The sequence below is a fragment of the Suncus etruscus genome, chromosome 11 (genome assembly GCF_024139225.1).
Source record: "Suncus etruscus isolate mSunEtr1 chromosome 11, mSunEtr1.pri.cur, whole genome shotgun sequence".
Lineage (NCBI taxonomy): Eukaryota > Metazoa > Chordata > Mammalia > Eulipotyphla > Soricidae > Suncus > Suncus etruscus.
The window spans coordinates 64,074,306-64,083,327 of record NC_064858.1 but is presented as its reverse complement, the minus strand read 5'-3'; the positions used below and the strand labels follow the sequence as shown (position 1 = coordinate 64,083,327).

At 35.6% G+C, this 9,022-nt stretch overlaps 1 non-coding gene across 1 annotated transcript; it reads left to right on the top strand.

The window, feature by feature from the left end:
• Positions 1-2,497: 2,497 nt before the first annotated feature.
• On the top strand, positions 2,498-2,630 carry LOC126023198 (small nucleolar RNA SNORA51). The gene has a single exon (XR_007500402.1). It is a non-coding gene; the product is annotated as a small nucleolar RNA SNORA51 (small nucleolar RNA).
• Positions 2,631-9,022: the final 6,392 nt, after the last annotated feature.

Sequence of the window (9,022 nt, the reverse complement as noted above, 5' to 3'; positions counted from 1 at the left end):
GGAAGATCCAGTAAACATTTTGTTAATATGATCATTTCATCCTGCACGTGGTCTTACGGAGTTAAGAAATGGTTTGCAGGGCAGAGCGATAGCTCAGCGGTAGAGCATTTGCCTTTCATGTCGTTGACCCAAGACAGACCTCAGTTGTATCCCTGACATCCCATATGGTCCCTCAAGCCAGGAGCATAGCCAGGATTTACCTCTGTGTGTCACCGAGTATGGCCTCAAAACCAGAAAAAAAAAAAAAATGGTTTGCAGCAATAAGGAATCAGGTAGTGTCCTTGACTGGGGATCCCTCTGGAGCAGAATTTGGTAGTGAACAAGTGTTCTTTTAGGGTAGGTGGGAAAAAAGGGCCATATAGAATAAGTCAGGAGGAGCAGTGGCTGTAGCTTCTTGCAGGAGCGAGAGATGAGAAGCTGCCCTTTCAATTTGGGAGCCAGGTGGCAGCTTCCTAGGGCAGAGGGATTATCTCAGATCCTGAGGAGTTAAGAACTGAGTGTAAAGACGATTAAATAGAGAGAGAAAACAAATCAGGATTGAGGGAGTAAGAGGATAAAAGAAGTTCTGAATGGGGGGGTGCATAATATATGAGGGGCTATATACAATATAGGCAGGGATTATTTACAATAAAGATTATGGAAACATAGAGTCCACTGCATACATTCAGACCTATTTATAGATAGATATTAGACATTCATAGCTTGTAGTTGGAGGCCTTACCTTCATGAGGTGGGTCAGAGCACTAAAATAATTAAAATAAATAAATGATAGTGAGTCAAAAATAAAAAAGTCACAAAATTGGAGCCTGCACATTAGAAAGGTTTTCTAATTTCTAGGCACTTCATCAATGGCAAGGGTGAACTTTGCTAAATGAAGCTTTTGGGGTTAGATTGTACAAGGAATATTTTAAGATAATCATAATTTTCACATCTAGAATAATAAGCAATACGGTAGTGAGCATTATATGAAGAGTCAACTCTCCTTTGTAAATATTAGGCAAAATTATGGCCTCTATCAAATAATTTGGCTCAGAAATTCCAGCACCAAAGATTATTTGAGAACTTTTCTGGATAATAGCCAGCCCTAAAAGCAAAGACAATACTTTTTCTCTCTTTTTAAAATATGTCCTTGCAGCTGCATTTTCTGGTAGTCAAGAGCATAACCAGAATGCAGATCCTGGCTATTGACTACTGACCCTCCTTTAGAAATAGGGAAACTCATTTTGGGGGATTTGGCTCCTCCCTTTACATTACCTCTAAAACAATAGAGTCCAGTCCAGTAAAGATCAAGTTCCTAGATATTTTCTACTCCCTCCTAGTCCTAATTTTGCATTTAAAGTAAGCTTTCAAAGAGTTGTCTTGAGTTGTAACCTTCTCCTTTGTAACCTGGAATATTTTTCTGTGTACCTATGACCTTTATTTGGTATATTATTTTTTGTCTGTATTTTTTATTATTATTTTATTTATTTATTTTATATTTTTTATTTTGACCATATTGGCTTACATATCTTTCACAGTAGTATTTTAGGTACATTGAATCATGGGAATTCCCATCAGTAAATTTGCCCTCCCTCCATCTCAATTCCCAACCTGCATCCCAAATCCTCCACCCTCACCCCTAATTTTTACAGTCACACCCATAGCTTAGGTATTGTTACTGTTGTACTATACTTTATGATTATAATTATTCTTTACCTATGGCTAACTTTACCCCTATATATTCCCCTGCTCAAAAAATTAAACTTGTCGCACTCCTGCCAGAAAAAGTGTTGACCCCACATACTCTGTGTGGTTTAATTATTTTGTATTTCATATTTTGCCATCCGTGCAACCCACTCCCCATAAAGTGGATTCACCGAAATCTCACTGATGGCTGTAGGACAGAAGCTGCTAACAGCAAGTTATTTAATTACAATGATAGAATTTTTCTCTTGTTTTCTGAATCTGAGACTCTATATTTTTCTATACTATGGTGTGTATCTAAGAATGGAACTACCTAATATATTTTATTTTTTTACTCCTCTTTTGTTATATTAATGTAACCAAATTTTAATTAAGAATTATTTTTGTTATGGATTTATAATAAAGAACCGTACTTATTATTATAAAAAATTTAGATACAGGGGCCAGAGTGATAGCACAAGGGTAAGACTTGTGTGCAGCTAATTATATAGGTGATTTATTTGAACAGAGCCAAGGCTAAGGTGTAAATACTGTCAGGTTCCATTTAAAAAACATCAAATATGAATATATGTAATATAATATGCAAGTTATATCAAATAAATTTTTTAATATTTATTAATATCTAATGTATCATAGAATCTAACTATCGTAACAAAATGTGACTGAATGAGGAAAGTTGAAAGACTGTCTAGAGTACAGGCCAGTGTGGGGTGGAGAGGAAGGACATTGAGATATTGGTGATGGAAATGTTGCATGGTGAGGGTTTTTTTTTAATATATATTTAAAAAATAAAAAAAAAGAAAAGAAAAGATTAGGCCTTCCAATGCTTACCACAGGCTGTGTTCTTTACACTGACTGTATAGAAAGAGGTGGTACAGTAAATGCACCCCATATACACCTCAACCGAGGCCCTTTGCTTGATCTGTATTGTGAAGGGGGGGGCAAAAAAAAAAAGAAACTAATGTAAGTAGCTAACTCCAAATCAACTTTATTTCTATACTATCATTATTTTAGTTTCCCTAAATTACCTTTTAAAAATTTTTATCACATTTTTAATTCTAATTTTGTTATCTTTGTGATACCAAAATTCATGAGATATTTCACAGTAAATAAAGCAATATTCTGTGACCTCTATTTAATTCATACAATTGGTATAATAAATTTGTAGCTATTATGATCCGCATGCCTATTATAATTTTAATATATTGAAGGATGGCTTAGTCCTTCTCATTTCACTCTGCCTTTTTATCAATCATACACTCCCACTTTTTATCTTATTACTTATTTATCACAAAATGTTATTTGATTACTAGAAATTTTTTAAATCAATTCTCAGATAATATGACTTTTGCTTAACCAGATTATTACTTTTTATCTCAAGAATACTTATTTGAAATATTTTTAATATTACTCAGAATTATGACATTTAAAGTTAAATATTACTTATTATTCTGTGTCTATTTAAAGTAGGATATTTTGATAGCGTAATTTGGTATAAAGTGACATTAAATTACATCAGACTAGCATGGTTATTATATTCTAATAAAAATTGTTTTGTATAAAAAACTACATTAGCAGAAACTAATTTGCACTTACTAAAATACACTAAGAAGTTTACCTTTCTTATGTAATTCATATTGTTAATTATATATTTTTATTATTTCATGTACTATTTCTTAAACTAGAGGAAACACTTTATATTCTTATATTTATTTTATACAAATCTAGATGAAATACTGGTAATCTTTGGTGCCAATCTATTGACATCTTTCATAACGTGATGCTTCCAAGTGACTACTATCAAATTTATAGTCATTTGATTTTATATTTGATAATATTATAGGACAAGGACATGGAATATGGAATAAAAGAAGAATGATGAATCAAAAATACTTGATAATTAAGATTCCTGTATTTACAGACTGAAAGAGGCAAAAATAGATGAGTTGGAAGACACACAAATAGGAAGAACAATAGGTTTATGAGCAATAATAATAAGAGTGAACTGAATTATTAAACCACCTGTGCCAGAATTTCTGTGGCAATGAGTGATAGCAGAGAACACAGGTGGAAGGAGGAAAAAGATGATGTAATGGAGAATGTTTGTTTACTTGAGATAAAGTGTAAGACTTTAATACAAACACCTACATTGTTTTAGTATCGACTACCTCTGTATTTTCATTCATTAAAGCTTTATTCACATAGCAAAGTTATTCACAGTCACTACAAAACAATGAATCTATTTTTCTCAGGTCTATAGGTTCAGTAAGTGTTTCCTTAGTCATTCCACATGACTTAAATGACTGAAATGACTGAAAATACTGGTTTTGTGGCATGTAATATTTGGGGAAAAAATTTCAGAAAAAAACATATTTCAATAATGTCTATCTAGAAGCCACAGATTTCTAGTTATATATTTTAATAAATAAAGCAGAAGAGCATATTAAAAATAATTAAATGTATGTTTTAAACCAAATAATAACAAGACACTCTTAGTAAAAAATTAATGTGACTATCACCTATCCTTATTTTAGAAATAGACTAAATTTTCAACTTTCAAATGATCACTAAATTTTTCAAATTTAGAATGCTGAAGTCTTATTGAGAAACTTTATCTAATATATAAATTTTAAGTAATCAATAGACAAAGTCCCGAAATTTTACATTTTACACTATCATCACAGTTATTACTCCTATAGATGTTTCATGGGCCAGACTTTGAGAAAGGGAAACTCTGGTGAAGTCAACTGAAGATTGTTTTAATTAGAATGAATAGATCTTAAAGATGATTGTGCAGTGTGTTCTTTGAACTCTATATTGTTTATTCTAATATATATTTCTCTTTTTCCTTCTAATAGTTTCCACAAGTTTTCTTTGTAGCTATATGTGAGACTGACTTATTTTTCTAAGCCTTGCTTTTTCTAAAAATAACACAGCAAGTATTTTATGACTATTTGCTATAGTCAATGACTTATAAAAAACAATTTATGTGTTCTTTGGAATAAATTCTGAATGTGTTACTAGATAATATTAAAGAATAATTTGATAATTAGATAACAACATGTTGAAAGGTTTTCAAGTTTGAGACTGCACTAAGACCTCAGAATTGTTAGTGGATAGACTCTTATTGTCTTTCTCTTTTTTTGAATTGATTATAGAAAATATCTGTCTTGATATTCCACTCAATGAATGTGGTCTACATTAAAGGAAGTAAAAGAACGTTAGCCTCTTCCTGTTTACATTCTGTAACTTTTTAGAATGTTTCATATCAACTAGTTACAGAAAATGATAAACATCTTGGGGCTAGAGCTGTAGCACAAGCAGTAAGGCATCTGCCTTGCACCCTCTAGCCTAGGATGGACCGCGGTTCGATGCCCCAGCATCCCATATGGTTCCCCAAGCCAGGAGCGATTTCTAAGCTCATATCCAGGAGTATCCCCTGAGCATCACCGAGTGTGGCCGAAAAAAGGAAAAAAAGACATTACAATCATCTAGTAGAATTTCATGATTATCGAATCACTAGTATGAAATTTCCCTCTGTGGGTTTATACTACTACTACTACTACTACTACTACTACTACTACTACTACTACTACTGCTGCTGCTGCTGCTGCTGCTGCTGCTGCTGCTGCTGCTGCTGCTGCTACTACAAGACACTACAATCTTGATAATTGTTCAACTTTGCTATACTATCACTAACTAAAAGATTACCTTCCTTTCCTCACCTTCTATACCTTAGGAAGTTGGGCCTTGGTTTATAAAACTAAGAGGTAGAATTGAAGAGGGGCCTTACTATCAAGTAAGAGGTAATCATATAATGTGTTTGTTTTAGTGTGTGTGTGAGAGAGAGCTTATCTGTGTTATGTTCCATATACATTGTTCTAAATTAGGAAGTTAACTAATAATAGCAATATAGTACATCTGAAATATAATACAACCAACAGAGCATTTACTTTGCATTGACCAAATTGGGTTTGATACCCAGCACCCATCAGAGCTTTCTGTGGCTCAAAAACAAATAATGAAAAAAATTAGTCATTGTCTCTAATTCACCACAACTAATTTATTTACCAATGTTCATTAAAATGAATACATTGGGATCTTAATCGGCTACAGAGTAGTTCTTAATGGAAGAATGACAAAGGTAAAAGAAGAGAGAGAGTAGAAAAGGGCTAAGGTGAGGTGAAAATAGGAGAAAAAATTGACTAAAATATAATTCAAGTCAGAACTCATTTTTGATTAAAGATCTAAAATAGTACATTTGGTATAAAATGCAAGTAGCAGAATTTAAAATTTTAATAGCTATTTTCTGCTAAAATTGTTGTGACTTTAAAATTGTTTTAACATACTCATCTAACAAGCTAAACATAAAAATAAAAAATCTGGACACTTTTTAAGAACAGGAAGGGAGACAGAAAAGTGTAGAAAAATTCTATAACAAAGTGAATTACATAAAGCTTTTATTATGTTCTGTAGGAGAGAAATCAGAGGTTGCTGAGCTCGTCTCCATGGAAAATATTGATCTGTGTCTATGAAACTACAAAGTCAGAACTGAGTCAATCCTGAAAGAACACTGCAGAATGATGCCCTATAAAACCTTACTATGACAGGCTGCATTGTTCACCTCTACACCACCTGGTTATGCAGGATCCCCTGAATGCAGATTCAGCTCTCTTTAAATCAGTATGGTGGGTTATTAGTGATAAACAAATCCCTTTGTAACTTGTGGACGTTGTATTGAATTTCCAAGGCAAATTGGATACTGTGATATGGACCGCTTAATCAGCACTTCTTTTTTTTTTTTTTTTTGGTTTTTGGGCCACACCCGGTAACACTCAGGGGTTACTCCTGGCTATGCGCTCAGAAGTTGCTCCTGGCTTGGGGGACCATATGGGACACCAGAACCGCGGTCCGTCCAAGGCTAGCGCAGGCAAGGCAGGCGTACCTTACCTTTAGCGCCACCGCCCGGCCCCAAATCAGCACTTCTTAAAACACAAAGAAAAAAAGCCCACTTCATTGAAAAAGTAACACAAAAATATATTTGTATTGGTGAAAAGTAGGCATTTTCTGGCCAGGTAGTAGTAAGGCTAAGATGCTTTTATTGATGTGTCTGATACTTCTTCAAGTATTCCTCACATTGCATGTGGATCCCAATACCAGTATGTAGAACTCAACAAACAGCAAGCAAGGAGTGAGTCTTGAGCACTGTCAGATGTGACAAAATTCCTCTCCCAAAAAAAAAAGACAGTCTATAGTTTGCAAGTAAACCAAATTTAATACAGTATATCTTGAAATAGGATTTATATATAAAAGATCTCAGCTAAGGACATCCTTTGCTAAGACAAGATCCAAAATGTAGTCATCATTTCTTTCAAAATAACTACATTATCAATTATTTGAAATTATTCTTCTTAGATTGCTCAAAGGCATTACTTGTATTACTTATCATGGGACTTATCATAGAGTCACTAATTTAAAAACAATAAAAGCAGACATACTTATTGACAGGAGACTTGGAATATATTAGATGTAGGCTAGAGTGTTAGTAAATAGGTAGAACACTTGCCTATTCTGTAGGCAGACCACTGATCACTGAGTACAGAGCTAGGAGTAAGCCCTAAGCACTGCCAGATGCTGTACAAAAGGAAAAACAAACAAAAGAATGTATTAACTGTTTATAAATCCATATTTTATAATCATTATTCGAATTTTGTCTAAATTATCTCAGTGTCTGTCTAATTACATCTACTTTGACTTACACACTCCATAGAAGAGGTTTATTATTGTTATATTATTAATATTATCAGATTCTTCCAAAACTTATGTACTGAACTACTAAACTAAAAGGGGAGAACTTAGTCCACCCAAACTTATTTGTATTACATGATGGAAATCATCACAAAAGTATTAAATATTTTGAAATGGCCAATTTCACAGCTTTTGATATTGAGAGAAAAAAAATGAAGGAAACCTTGTTTCCCGCCCCCCTCGTCTCCACCCCCCCAATCGCTTCTTGAGGCTTCTGGCGGCTGCTGACGGTAGGGGACTTTCCCCTGTCTCTGCCCCTTCCCAGCCACATCTCCGAGGCTCCCGATGCCTGCTGACGTAGGAGACCCCCCCCCCCCCGCCTCTGACCCTCCCCAGATCGCATCCAGGAGGCTTTCGGGGCTGGCAAACAGTAGGGGACCTACCTCTGTCTCCGCCCCTGCCCCAGTGCTTCTTGTGCCCCAGGGACAAGATAGGAACTACAGAAGGGAGGGGCTTCTGGCAGAGGCCTGGAGAGGGTGGAGCTCTGCTGACTTCCACATAGGTGAGGAGGACAGGGGAGCCAGGCTCAACAGTGCCCTCCACCATTGTGGCCAGGTGCGGTACTGCACTGGCTGGCAACAAGAGAAGGCAGCAACTAAACAGGCTCCGCTAGCGGTCACTCTAGAGGCCAAACCTCAGCCAGCCCACCCAACAGTCCCACCCAGAGCTGCAATTCAGAGAAGGGACCCAGCCCCACAGTACAGGGAACAAAAACAGGACAAAATTGAAGGCACTGCTCTCCAAGCCACACTAATAAAGGCATAAAAACATGGGTAGAGTGAGGAGGACCCTAACAGCTGGAGACACAGAGAGAACTCCTACTAAATTCCCAAGTCCACCAAGAGATGAAGATTTAAAAGCAGCCATGAGAAAGGAAATGCAAGCTCTGGTACAGGAAATGAGAGAATCGCTAGCCACCGAGTACAAGAAATCCATGGAGAAACAAATTAGCCAAATTAAAGAAGATCTGATACAGAATATGAGTGACTCCATACAAAAGCAATTAAAGGAATTAACAGACACTGTAAAAAGTCAGATGAGGAGAATCACAGAGATGGAAAAGCACAGAGTAGTACTTGAAGGAAAACTGCAAACCAAAAATGACCAGGAAACCAACAAGGAATTAAGAGACAAGGCACTGGAGGAAAAAGTCCAGTACTTAATGAACAAAGACAAAAAAAAATCTAAGAATTGTAGGTATACCAGAAGGGGAGGAAACAGGGAAAGGGGAAGAACAAGTAGTTAGGGAAATAATAGCAGAAAATTTTCCCACCCTTTGGAAAGAAGACTCCCTGCAAATCCAGGAAGCAAAAGGAGTCCCTAATAAAATAGACCCTAATAAACCAACACCAAGACATATAATAATCCAAATGGCAAAAAAAAAAAAAAAGAGAAAGATGAAATCCTTAAAGCAGGGGTCCTCAAACTTTTTAAACAGGGGGCCAGTTCACTGTTCCTCAGACCATTGGAGGGTCTGACTACAGTAAAAACAGAACTTATGGACAAATTCTTATGCACACTGCATATATCT